Source organism: Saimiri boliviensis, chromosome 3 (genome assembly GCF_048565385.1).
Source record: "Saimiri boliviensis isolate mSaiBol1 chromosome 3, mSaiBol1.pri, whole genome shotgun sequence".
NCBI classification, from domain to species: Eukaryota; Metazoa; Chordata; class Mammalia; order Primates; family Cebidae; genus Saimiri; species Saimiri boliviensis.
Window position 1 is genome coordinate 129,664,642 of NC_133451.1, and position 12,674 is coordinate 129,677,315.

Consider the following 12,674-nt stretch of genomic DNA (forward strand, 5'->3'; position numbering starts at 1 on the left):
ACTATTTTTAGTGGTTATTCCTAATGAAAGTGAAGTTACTGAGTTATTAAAAATTCTGGCCAAAATGATGAAACCCCATCTCTACTAAAAATACAAAAATCAGCTGGGCATGGTAGCACATGCCTGTAATCCCAGCTACTCAGGAGGCTGAGGCAGGAGAATCACTTTAAACCAGGAGGTGGAAGTTGCAGTGAGCCAAGATCACACCACTGCACTTTAGCCCCACCTCCAACCAAAAAAAGGAAAAAGAACAAAGGGTTTAAGAAATTCTAGACTGCTAGTAAAACTTTATTTCTTTATCTGAGCATAGGTTAAACAGGTATATTCACTTTGTGAAAATGTATAAAGCTTTACCTTTGGAATTTGTGCAGATGTATACATAGATAAAATATTTCATTGAAAGATTGCACTTAAAGATTATATAAATATATCTTACTTTCCCATGGACAGTCACTACAATATTAAACATTAATTCTTTGGTTAAAAATTCCAAACAAGCAGAATTATAATTGTGTCTAGTTAGAGTTTAATGAATAGTTCCATAACTGGCTTGGTCCTAAAATTATTTGTATTTCTGCATATTCTGAAAGTTATAGTACATAATCAATTAACTATTCTAAATGTAATATTGAATAATTTTAGAAAATACCTCTCATGATAAAAAATGTGCAAGCACACAAAGTTATATACTAGGATTATCTAAATATACTTATATCTGATGAGATAATTTAAAACTACATTGCAAAATCAAAACCTATTGTTTCATATTATAGTTGTTAAAGAAAAGCTTTTGTAAAGTGAAAGAAATTTGTACTAGTTTTGGATTTTTGCTGCCAGGATATTCCCCTGTCTAAAATAAAAAATTGTGACATGAGCCAGCCTTTACTAAAGGACTATAGCTCAAATGTGTTTGGATAGCCTTCTGCTTTTCCATTTGCTCATGTTATATATCTTGTAGTGATTTTCACAATAACATCCCACATAAACCCATGAGTTAGTCATAAGGTGTGCCCATAATAAATCTGGAAGGCAGATGGCAAACATTGCTCTTCTGACTTTGATCACTTTAGTTCTTTTGTCTCTACTTAGAGCTATTTTATCTATACTTATTCAAATGTTAAAAAAAAAAGTATTAGATATTTTTTCTAGGACTTTTAATTTTAGCTTCTTATAGCCAGCCTCAGCCTTTATAACAAACATGTCCAGATTCTAGACTAAGACTTGAATCATAGATGCATTATAAGTAACAGGTTATCAGCTATTGTTCATATAATGAGACGCAGATAAAATCAAGATAAACATGTATCTTTAAAAATCATGTTGCTGGATGTCTACATACCAATTTGATATTTTTAAATTTTAAGGAAAGTAAGAAATTATTGTGCTATATATAGTACTAAGGTCTATTTGGTGACTTATACCATAGCAGGACAATGAGAGGTAACTAAGTATAGCTAGAACATAGCATATAAGGCTAAAGAAATCAGATAGGTAACTTTAAATGCATTCAGAATCTAGTATTTAAGGCTAAATGAATCAGATAGCTTAAGTAAAAAGAAACTTAATGAAACCCAGAAATTTCAGAATTCTCTGGATATTTTTAAAAGACCTATCCTATAGGTAAAATGTTACAGAGAATTGTAAGGTCTCAAGTGTCAAGATAGAAAAAATCCATGTCTTAAAAAAAAGGGAGTAGATATTGGCACCCACGAGCAAAAATAATAAAATTCACTCACCCATTTTAGTATTTCCTGCTGGACTCATAAATGGAAACAGAATACTAGGAGATGATAGTTCTCTGACACCTTAGAAATTTTCAACTTAGGTACCTTCTCACGCCAGTTAGAACGGTGACCATTAAAAAATCTGGAGACAACAGATACTGGAGAATATGTGGAGAAATAGGAACACTTTTACACTGTTGGTGGGAGTGTCAGTTAGCTCAACCATTGTGGAAGACAGTGTGGCGATTCCTTAAGGACCTAGAAATAGAAATTCCATTTGACCCAGCAATCCCATTACTGGGTATATACCCAAAGGATTACAAATCATTCTATTACAAAGACACATGCACACATATGTTCATTGCAGCACTGTTTACAATAGCAAAGACCTGGAACCAACCCAAATGACCATCGATGATAGACTGGACAAGGAAAATGTGGCACATATATACCATGGAATACTATGCATCCACAAAAAACGATGAGTTCGTGTCCTTTGTAGGGACATGGATGAACCTGGAAACCATCATTCTCAGCAAACTGACACAAGAACAGAAAATCAAACACCTCATGTTCTCACTCATAGGTGGATGTGTTCAACAATGAGAACACATGTACACAGGGAGTGCAGCATCACACACTGGGGTCTGTTGTGGGGGGACTAGGGAGGGACAGCAGGAGGTGAGGAGGTTGGGGAGGGATAACATGAGGAGAAATGCCAGACACAGGTGACAGGGGAATGGAAGCAGCAAACAACAGAGTCATATATGTATCTGTGCAACAATCCTGTATGATCTGCACATGTACCCCAGAACCTAAACTACAATAAAAACAAGAAAAAGAAAGAAATTTTCAACTTAGTTCAGAAAAATGATTCAGCTCTAATTTTTTTAAGCTATGTAATTCCTTACCAGTTGTCATTGCAGTAACACTACATAAGAAAGCATCCCAGCACCCAGTGGTTTAAAGCAATGCAGCACTACTCTCATGGGTATATTGCAGTGGTTACGTGTCAACCTGTGGTGGCTGCACACCCACATTGCAGATCTAAGAGCTTTCATCTGATCTACATGTTTCTTGTCTTCCTTAGATCAGTGGGCTAGCTAAAGCAGTAGGTGCAGAGGCATAAAAGGACGTCCCAATCATAATGAAACATTCAAAGTCTCAACTCGCGTCCGTCCACTAGCAGACAGATCATTGACCAAAGCACATCATATGGCAGAATTCTAATTCAAAGTGTAGAGAAATGATCCACCGTTTGTGAGAAAAACTGACAATTTATAGAGCAAAGGAAGAAGATAAAGGGAAGAGTACAGAGGGCCTTAATTCAATCTACAGCCATAGTTCCATCTTGGAAACGAGCACTTTTTCAGTGAAGAGTATTCTAAGTCTAGTTTTAAATTCCTTTCAGATTTCATCCACCCAACAGGGATCCAAGATTGAGACGGGAACTTTTGGACATCAAACAGAACATAATTAATTCACGTTAATACCTGTATCTTGATCCTGTTTTATGAAGGAAAGATATTAACAGAGTCCTGTAAAATATTATTTTTACACATGCATCTCAACATAGAGAATATCTATCAATGTTATAAGTAAATGCAAAGTGTTCAGATGTCTATTCATTCATCTGTAGGCTCACAATATGCATATAACATGGCTATAATATACACAAATATATTTGCCAGTTAAAATTATATATTCTCAAGTCACTTACTCTTTTTTAGATACAAATAGCACTACTTTTTAATTACCATCTGTTTTTCTAGTGAAAAAAACCCACAAATATGCTTAATAAATATACCACAAATAGCTGCCAGTTATATTGAGCTATAAATCTTATTAAATTCTTTAAAAAATTTAAATGCAAATCTTTGTTATTTTGCTTTTCTAACTATGTTATTTTGTTTTTCTAAAGGTATATTAGATGGTCCTCCTCTGCCAGTGCGATCGTACCAAGGAAAGCAGCCCTTTAATAGTCTTGTGTTTCTGCTGCCAAGTCAAATTAGAGCCAATTTTTTTTGGCCAAGTACACAACATGACCATTATTTCTTCTGTTATCAAACTACTTCTTAATTATACCTTTATAAAAAAATAATGCTCAGTCTGCTATGCATATAAGAAATTTTAAAATAATAATCTATACATCAGTAGGTTTAAATCATTTTGAACTGACAGATAAAATTCTCCAAGAACCAGTGATTGATTCTTTAATCACTCTGCTAGTCTACAGGCAGCATTTGATTATCCTGCAATACCTTCCCACGGTGTTGCTGATCTGTGACTATCATTACTAATAGCATTTCTCCAGAATAAAGCAGATCCACTGCTCTCATTGACAGCATTCCACAGACAGAAAAATCTTGTCAAATGCACTTTGCTAAAATTAAAAAGAGAATTAAAAAACTGCACAGAGCAGGTGGTGTCTACTCAAGGAAAGAATTCTATTTTTATGCTTCTAATATGCATTTCTCCTTTCCTAAATGTGACAATGTAGTTGCAGTGGAAGGTGAAGTAGATCCTAAGAGGAAATAAAAAGTATTTTATGTCTAACTGGAGGTACCAGTTCCACATAGCATGCAATCAATTTGTTATAATTGTTCCCCAGTTTGCGAGGTTGTCCATTTGCATCTGACTTTGAGTCAGTGGTTTTCTATTATAAAACCCTGAGGTTTTTTTGTTTTTTTTTTTAATTCTAGTATTCACAAAGATGCTAAGGCTGTCCCTTAGCATCTTTAAGTACTTGAATAAGTCAAAAAAGTATAGACTTTTCCTTGTGTAGCAAACAATTCCGTATCTTAGCGGCTTAATGTAAACAAAGTTTACTTCTTACTCAAAAAAGCCCAGGATAGCTGCCCTCAAGCAGGAGGAATATAGTTTACTTCAAATCTTGTGGCTCTTCCATCTCAAATAGACTTTATCAAAATACCTGCTCCAAAGGAGAGAGACTGAAAATTACACAAGGGGTTTCTGTTGCTTCAGGCCAGAAGTGACAGATGTCTTCTATGCTCAAAATCTTCCATCAAAAATAGTTGTATGATCTGCCTGACCAGGTAGTAAGTGTGGTTTTCCATGTGCCCAAGCAGAAGCAACACGAAGCAGAATTCAATGAACTGATTTCTTTGTCACAGTACTCAAAACAGTCCTCTCGATATAAACTTTAGTGTAGCAAAATAAAAACAAGAACAGGATACCTGGGTTTACTAAGTAATTTGACTCCATTTCAACTTCTTTGCATGCTAAATTAATATGCCCCATATTAAATTAAGTGATCTTTTGCTTTTCTATAATTTTATAATATTCTACTCCTGGAAAAGAAGTGCTCTTATTTTATCTTGTGTGATTATCATTATTAGCCTTTAGAAAATGACTCTTGCCATATATCTTAAAAACAGGGTCAGCAGGATTTGAGGAAGGAGAACATCGTCTTAGGTTGGCAATACAATGACAATGGTAAGATTATTCAATTCTGTATCTTCCCATATGAGTTGCATAAGAGAAGGAGCATAGATTTATGAACAGAGAATTAGAGAAAATAAACTTTCGACATTTATATAAGAAAGACATAGTAAGCTGATAAATTTTGACTTAAATTATCAACACCTAAGCATATTCAGAACATGTTCTTGTTTTAACCACATTGAAGGGAGAAATCTATAATCATTTAACAGAGACAATTTGAAAGAGACTGTAGATAAATGCATATGTTAAGTGAGATGAGGAGGCTAGTAAAAGGGAGGAAAAAAAATCAAACTAATAGAAAAAATCTAGAATAGACTTTATTAATTACTAAGAAAAAGAAGCTAAACGTTGATGCAAAGCCCACTGTATACTTTGCCAATTATAGTTACTGAGGTTAACTAAGTATAATGTATATGATTACATATGGTATCTATCCAGTCTTTCTCAACAAATATACAAACGTTTGTACTTACTCATATTCATAAGATCCAAATTTAAAGAACTTAATCAACAATTGTTGTAATCAGATACCTCAGCTTAACATTAAGTAAATAATTTTTGGCAATAAATGCAGGAAAATGAGATGCATAGCGATGCTGACAAACTACCACCTTAAAAAGGCTATTGTCTGTTACATTTATTATGTTACCATCTCCTGAATGTCCTTCACTCCATATGTAAATGATTTCATATATCCTTTTGGAGTTCTTTTCATATTACTTAGAATGCAGAGTGGCACTCAGGTTCAGTCCTTCGATCTCTTCTTTTTTCCTATGTTTTCATTCCCAATCTATATGCTTTTTGTTACATAGCTTTTTTTTTTTAATTGCATTTTAGGTTTTGGGGTACATGTGAAGAACATGCAAGATTGTTGCGTAGGTACACACGTGGCAGTGTGATGTGCTGCCTTCCTCCCCTTCTGCGACAACAATGGGAATCGCTGTGGATCTCCAGCTTACCTTTTCCCTACGGGAAGAAGTCCCTCGAATCTGAGCTGATCCCAGTTGGGGAGAGAGTACGGCAGAGGGAGAGGGACACGCTTGTTTCTCTGTGGTGCTATCCTGAGCTTCCTTGCTCCAAAAAGATACTGCCACTTATCTGGTGTTTTTAAGCATAATTATTCAGTCACTTCAGTTGAAATATAGTTATTTATTCATTGTTTTGGTACCTTTGGACACAAACTTGAATGACATAATGCCAGGTAACTGCAGTCAGCCATCTTGCTGATGTTATTCTTCCATAATAAGCTGTTCCCATATAGTATCTCATTTAACCTATCAATAACTCTTTAAGTTATATAGCGGTTTTGAAGATAAGGAAATTGAGGCATAGAGAGAGTAAGTATTCTAATTTTCTAATGTAAATAGTGAAACAATTGAACTCCAAAAACCATGTCTGGATTTTATTTTACTGAAGTTTCAAAAATAGAAGTTATCTGAAATAATAATTGTGAAATTCTTGAGTGAAGAACTAGGCTCTGTTATATCAACTTCTGATATAACATACTCTAGTCTCTTAAAAAATAACAATATTAATAGTCATATTTATTTCAGACAGAGTGGCTCTTGCCACAAAATATTCTGGGGCAAGAACCACACAGTCATAAAAATTATCTTACAAATCGCTTATTTCACCTATGAGTAAGTATGTCTTGAAGTAGTTAATTGGCACTGTATATCAGTAAACAGTCAATCAGAAAAGTATAAAACATTCTGTATGTTTTAAACAGATAGGACATGTAATTCAGGGTTCTGTTACATAACTGTTAGAAAGACTAAAAGAGCAGCTGGGTGGGGTGGCTCACGCCTGTAATCCCAGCACTTTGGGAGGCCGAGGCGGGTGGATCACGAGGTCAAGAGATCGAGACCATCCTGGTCAACATGGTGAAACCCCGTCTCTACTAAAAATACAAAACATTAGCTGGGCATGGTGGCTCGTGCCTGTAATCCCAGCTACTCAGGAGGCTGAGGCAGGAGAATTGCCTGAACCCAGGAGGTGGAGGTTGCGGTGAGCCGAGATCGCGCCTTGGCACTTCAGCCTGGGTAACAAGAGCGAAATTCCGTCTCAAAAAAAAAAAAAAAAAAGAAAGAAAAAGAAAGACTAAAAGAGCAAAAAAGGAAAGCTGCCGTGTCCTGAGTAACCCTAAGTCCACGCTTAAGCTCCATGATTCACAAGAACAGCTCCCAGGACTCAGAAAAGCTGTTATTTCTCATGGTTACAGTTTATTACAGTAAAATAATTAAAAGTAGCAAAGGAAAAAGACATAGTGGATGAAAAGTGGGAGAAATCAGGCACAAGTGTCCCAGGTGTCCTCTCCCAGTTTAGTCATAAGAAGACACTATTTTCCCAGCAACAATGTGTGACAATATATACAAACTTTAGTCACCCAGGGGAGCTCACCCAAGCTTTAGAGTCCAAGGTTTTCTAATGACTCTGTCATGAAGGCATACAGTGAATGACCTCAGTTACTCAGAGCAAAAACAGATAGTCATCTTAAATAACATCGTTAGCATATACCATCTAATTAAATCAGCACCTCCAGCCCCAAAGCCTCGGGCATAAAAAATCAGGTGTTCACCATAAATCACGACGTTAACATAAACTATCTGATCAAACAGGTACCTCACACCCCAAGACCTTAGCTATACAAAAAAATACTTTTGTTAGACAAAATTCCAAGAGGTTATAGTTTATTTCCCAGGAGCTGGCCTTTTGTGTGTGTGAATTGCAGGATTTGAGCAACCCAGGACTGCTGAATTAATTATTTCTGCACACGAAGTAACCAGAAATACTGCTAATAGGAAGTGGTGATTCCCACTTCGAGCACTGGTAAAGAGTAAGATATCAAAAACATATCCTCTACCTAGCTGGCCTTTGGACACCTTGTTAGTGGAAGGGGGATGAGAATGTGAAACTGGAGCTTGGAACTATTGGAGGGACGTTCAGTTGTCTTGTCTTAAGAGCTATTGTGCAGCTAGTACTTCAAAAAGAGGTAGAATTGGGAGCTGCAACTGTCTTCCCTTGCTGGAACAACACTGTTAAGAACTGAAATTAAGAGGTCTTTCTTCCCTCTTTCCAACTTCCTTTTTCCTCCAAAGCCTCCTTTAGGCTTTTCTTTCTAATGCTTTCCTGACCAAAAAGTCCGAAATTTAAGATAAAGAATCCTGCCCCAGCTGAGTCAATAGGCAAATAGCCATCATACTAACCTGTAGAAAACTACTAGTTAACAACAGCTTATATGTTTTCTTGCTTCTAGACAAATGGTCTTTCTACTCTATCTTGATAACTAAGTTGCTACAGAAAGTGATTAGGCAAAAGTGTGATTTGGACCACCAAAGGAGTGGAACCTTCAGTTTTTATACAGAAAGAACTTTAAAATTAGAATCAACTAATACAATTAAGTTACTAAGATAAAATATTAGAAATCTTATATTCTTATCAATTTTCTTTTTGAACTTAGTTAGCTAACAAATGTACCATGTTATCAGCATCCTTATCTGTAAAATCATAAAAGCTATGAGTTCATCTTCAAGTTAAGATTGAAACAAACCAATTAAGGCTAGGAAACAAGATGGTTACCCAAACTAATTTTCTAAATTGGCAGTGTATTAAATTTACATTCTTGTTAGCTATTTTTATTGAGCAATTTCTATTTCATCTTCATAACATCATTTTAACAAAAATTATGTTGGTCTTTCTTCTGCAGGTAGAGAGTAAGGGGCAGAGAGATCAGGGAAGTACCACCTGCTCGTTTAACTGATGCATGGTTGCTTTTTCTTAAGATTAATGTCTTTAGCTGAAAAACCATCTGTTCTCTTAACATATCCACAATCTATTAGGGGGCAATATGTAACAGCTAGCACCACATGTTAAAAGTACATGTGTTTTCCAAATTTCTTCCTGTAAAATAACTTTACAACATATTTGCATCCATGTCAGTTCTTTGCTTGTGGAGGAATAACTTCAATTCTTGAGTTTGTGTGTTTTATAGCAACTTTCAGAAAGAAGTAAGACTTGTTAAGATTTTATTCTTTTGACACATTTTTCATATTATTGAGTCAATTTCGAGGCATGGTTCTGGAATATGAAGGCTTCATAAACACAACAAAGTTGATTTTATTCATGCTTCAATTGATGTATTACCTGTCAAAGGTTTACCTCCTGCTTTGCCCACTCAGGGGCATATTTACTCATTTTTATCATATTTATTTAATGGCATGATAATAATAACCTAGGTAAGTTCCAAATATGCTCTGTTTGCTTTCATACATAGGGCACTATGCAATGAAAGAGTTTCAAACTCAAACTTCATAAAAGTAAAATTTGCTCAAGTGATTGAATACACATCCTATTATTAGAACTTTATGCAGGCTATTTCCCAAGGTTATACAATACTATCTGATACAAAACTAGTTTCTTTTCCTGAAGAATGAATAATAACTCTTTACACATGTGATTAAAAGAAAGTACTGTTTTATTTCTAAATCCTTTGTTACAGACTGTATCTTTTTGTGTATGTTTTGAAGGTTAGAGTGATTGGTTGTATCAATTCTTGGCAAAAAGAATTGCCTCACAATTGGCTTGAAAGGTGCCTGGGATGTGATTCTCCTTCGTGTGCAATCTCAAGTGCTCACTCCCTTTCTCATCACTCCTGTGGTAACTCTGATCCTCTTTGTTTACTTATTGTCTCATACTGAACAGCTTGCATATGCACAATTGATTTCTGAATTGCTGATGACAAAGGTAATCAAATTGAAAAATACCGCTTACATCTCTGAAAGCAGTTTAAAATCAAGTCTGTGTTTTATTTTTTAATTGGTATAAAGTACTGTTCTTCCAATGAGCTTCTTTAGATTCTTATCAATACAGCCTGTTTGATACTTATTTTATAGCTTAAAATGACTTGCGTAAATTATTTTGAATAAAGTTTATGATGTATCTTTTTTAAACGAAATTGATCATTTCCAGGACACTTCAGTACATACTATCATAATTATTGTTGTTTACTTATCTGATTTCAAACTTTATACTGAAACACGTTAAAACATTTTTACAGTATATTCAGGAGTCAATTCTTTCTTAACTTTAACAATTACAAATCAGATTAACATCAGATAGTCTTATTCTTTATCTCCTAGCACAGGGAGAAAATAAATGTAATCAATAAATATGTGCCCTAGGCAGTGACTGGCTTCTCACTTGGTTTGTAGATTACAGTCTTACTTAATGAGATGAGATAGAGCATAACTTTCTAAGAGATTTTATGTTTTTGAAACATGGATGAATGTCTTGTAGATTTAAATCTAGTTAATTTGTCATTATCCATTAGAAATATCTTCTGGAGCTTTTTCTTCAGTGAATAATTCATTTCCCCATGTCAATGTTGAACTTCTGTGTAAGGTTCTTGGAAAATAGGCATGTTTATGCCTCTAAGCTGGCTTGACTGTCTCTGTGTCATCCATGCCTTTATAATTTGTTATAAAGTACTGTGAATTTTGCTTCTTTCTAAACAGTCTCTGAAATGAAATTTGAGTTTCCTTAGAAAAACATGACTTTTAGATATAAATAAAATATGAAATTTAAATGATACTCTTTGGCATTTACTTCTTCAACTATTTTACCCACTTGAACGCTATTTTCCTCTCTTTTTATTTAATTGTATCTTTTAAATATATTCATTCATTCTTATATGTGTTCCTGATTCTTGCAAACTTTGTGCTGTAAACATTATAAGGTAATTCTACATTACCGACTAAAAATGTTTTATTTTTTTTTTTTCAAACTAATTTTGCCTCATTCTGCAAGATTTTCAATTTTAGGTATTTATTTTTCAATGTACCCAAAACCTCTCATCTTTATCCTAATTGTTTAAGGACTGTTATTATGCTTAAATTTCTATCTTTATCCTAATTACTTTTTCCTTAGTACACATCAAAGTAATTCATGTATAGAAAAACTTCAAAATCATGTCTTTCCTTTTCTTTTCATTTTTCTTGTTATTCCATTAAGTCTTTGGGGATTGCAGTTAATTTTAAAATACTGCTTTAAAGAATTAAGATAAATAAAATGATATACAGGGCTCCTCAACATTTCAGATTCTATAATTTGGGGAAAAAAATCAATCCTACTTCTTAAAAGGGAAGACACCATTATTTTATTTGTTTACATCTAAGAAAATAATTCATAGATACACAATTTTATATAGAAATTTAGGTGATGTTGTATTTGTCAGGGTTCTCTAGAGAAGCAGAACTAATAGTATAGGAGAGTTTATTAAGGAGTATTAATTCGCATGATCACAAGGTCTCCCAATAGGTCGTCTGCAAGCCAAGGAGCAAGGAAGCCAGCCCAAGTTCCAAAGCTGAAGAATTTGGAGTCCAGTGTTCAAGGACAGGAAGCATGCTGCACTGGCCTTGCCTAGTCTAGCCTTTTCTTGTTGTTTTTGTTGTTTTTGTTGTTGTTTGCCTGCTTTATATCCTGGCCATGCTGACAGCTGATTAGATGGTGCCCACCCAGATTAAAGTTGGGTCTGCCTTTCCCAGTCCACTGACTCAGATGTTAATCTCCTCTGGCAACACCTTCACAGACACACCGGGGATCAGTATTATGCACCCTTTAATCCAATCAAGTTGCCACTCAGTATTAACCATCACAAGTCCACCCCTTGTCAAGCTGAACCCATGCACATCTCCTGAGATCATACGTAATCTTCAAATAAAGAAAAAATAAGGTCATAATTATGAATAACATAATACAACTATCCTTTGTACAACCAGATACTCACCAATCCCCAACCCAAATGCTATTACATAAAGCTAATAATACTTAAATGCTGATATGAATTCAATAAATCTTTCACATTATAAAGGAAAATGAAATAAAATGATGATATTTTCTTAGTACAAGTGTATACATCCTCTGAGTCAGAGTTCAATATATGGTACTGTTTCTCCATGCACAAACATGTTTTTAACAAAAGAAGGAGGAAATATTCATGACAATTACAGTCCTCATTGCTGCAACTGGTCATGTGGTCACAGCTGGTAAGCTGACATTGATGACTACCTTCTTCTACCACCCATTCTGTATTTCTTTTGCTTTCAGCGGACACCTCAAAGGATCATGGTTTTTTACCTTGTGGAGTGATCCAACCCTTCAATCCTGAAGGGTCTAGGCCATTTGTAGTTCTGTGTGGATTGAGCTCTTGTAGTTTTTTATTGATCTTAATAACAGGGGATGGTAATACTGAGAGACACCCTAAAGGATCTCCTGTTTTCCACGCATACTCTTCCTTACTTCCATTGTAAAGTAGTAGACTGATTAAATCTTCATAGTCCAGGTCAATCACCCCAGCCAACACTATAACTCACTTCTTAGCCTGTTGCCTTAAAGGTAGGAGGAGCCCAAAGTGTCCAGGTGGCAACCTTAACTTCCAGTTTAATGGAATTGTTAAACCCATAGTTTAATGTCTCTTGGTGGCAGTGT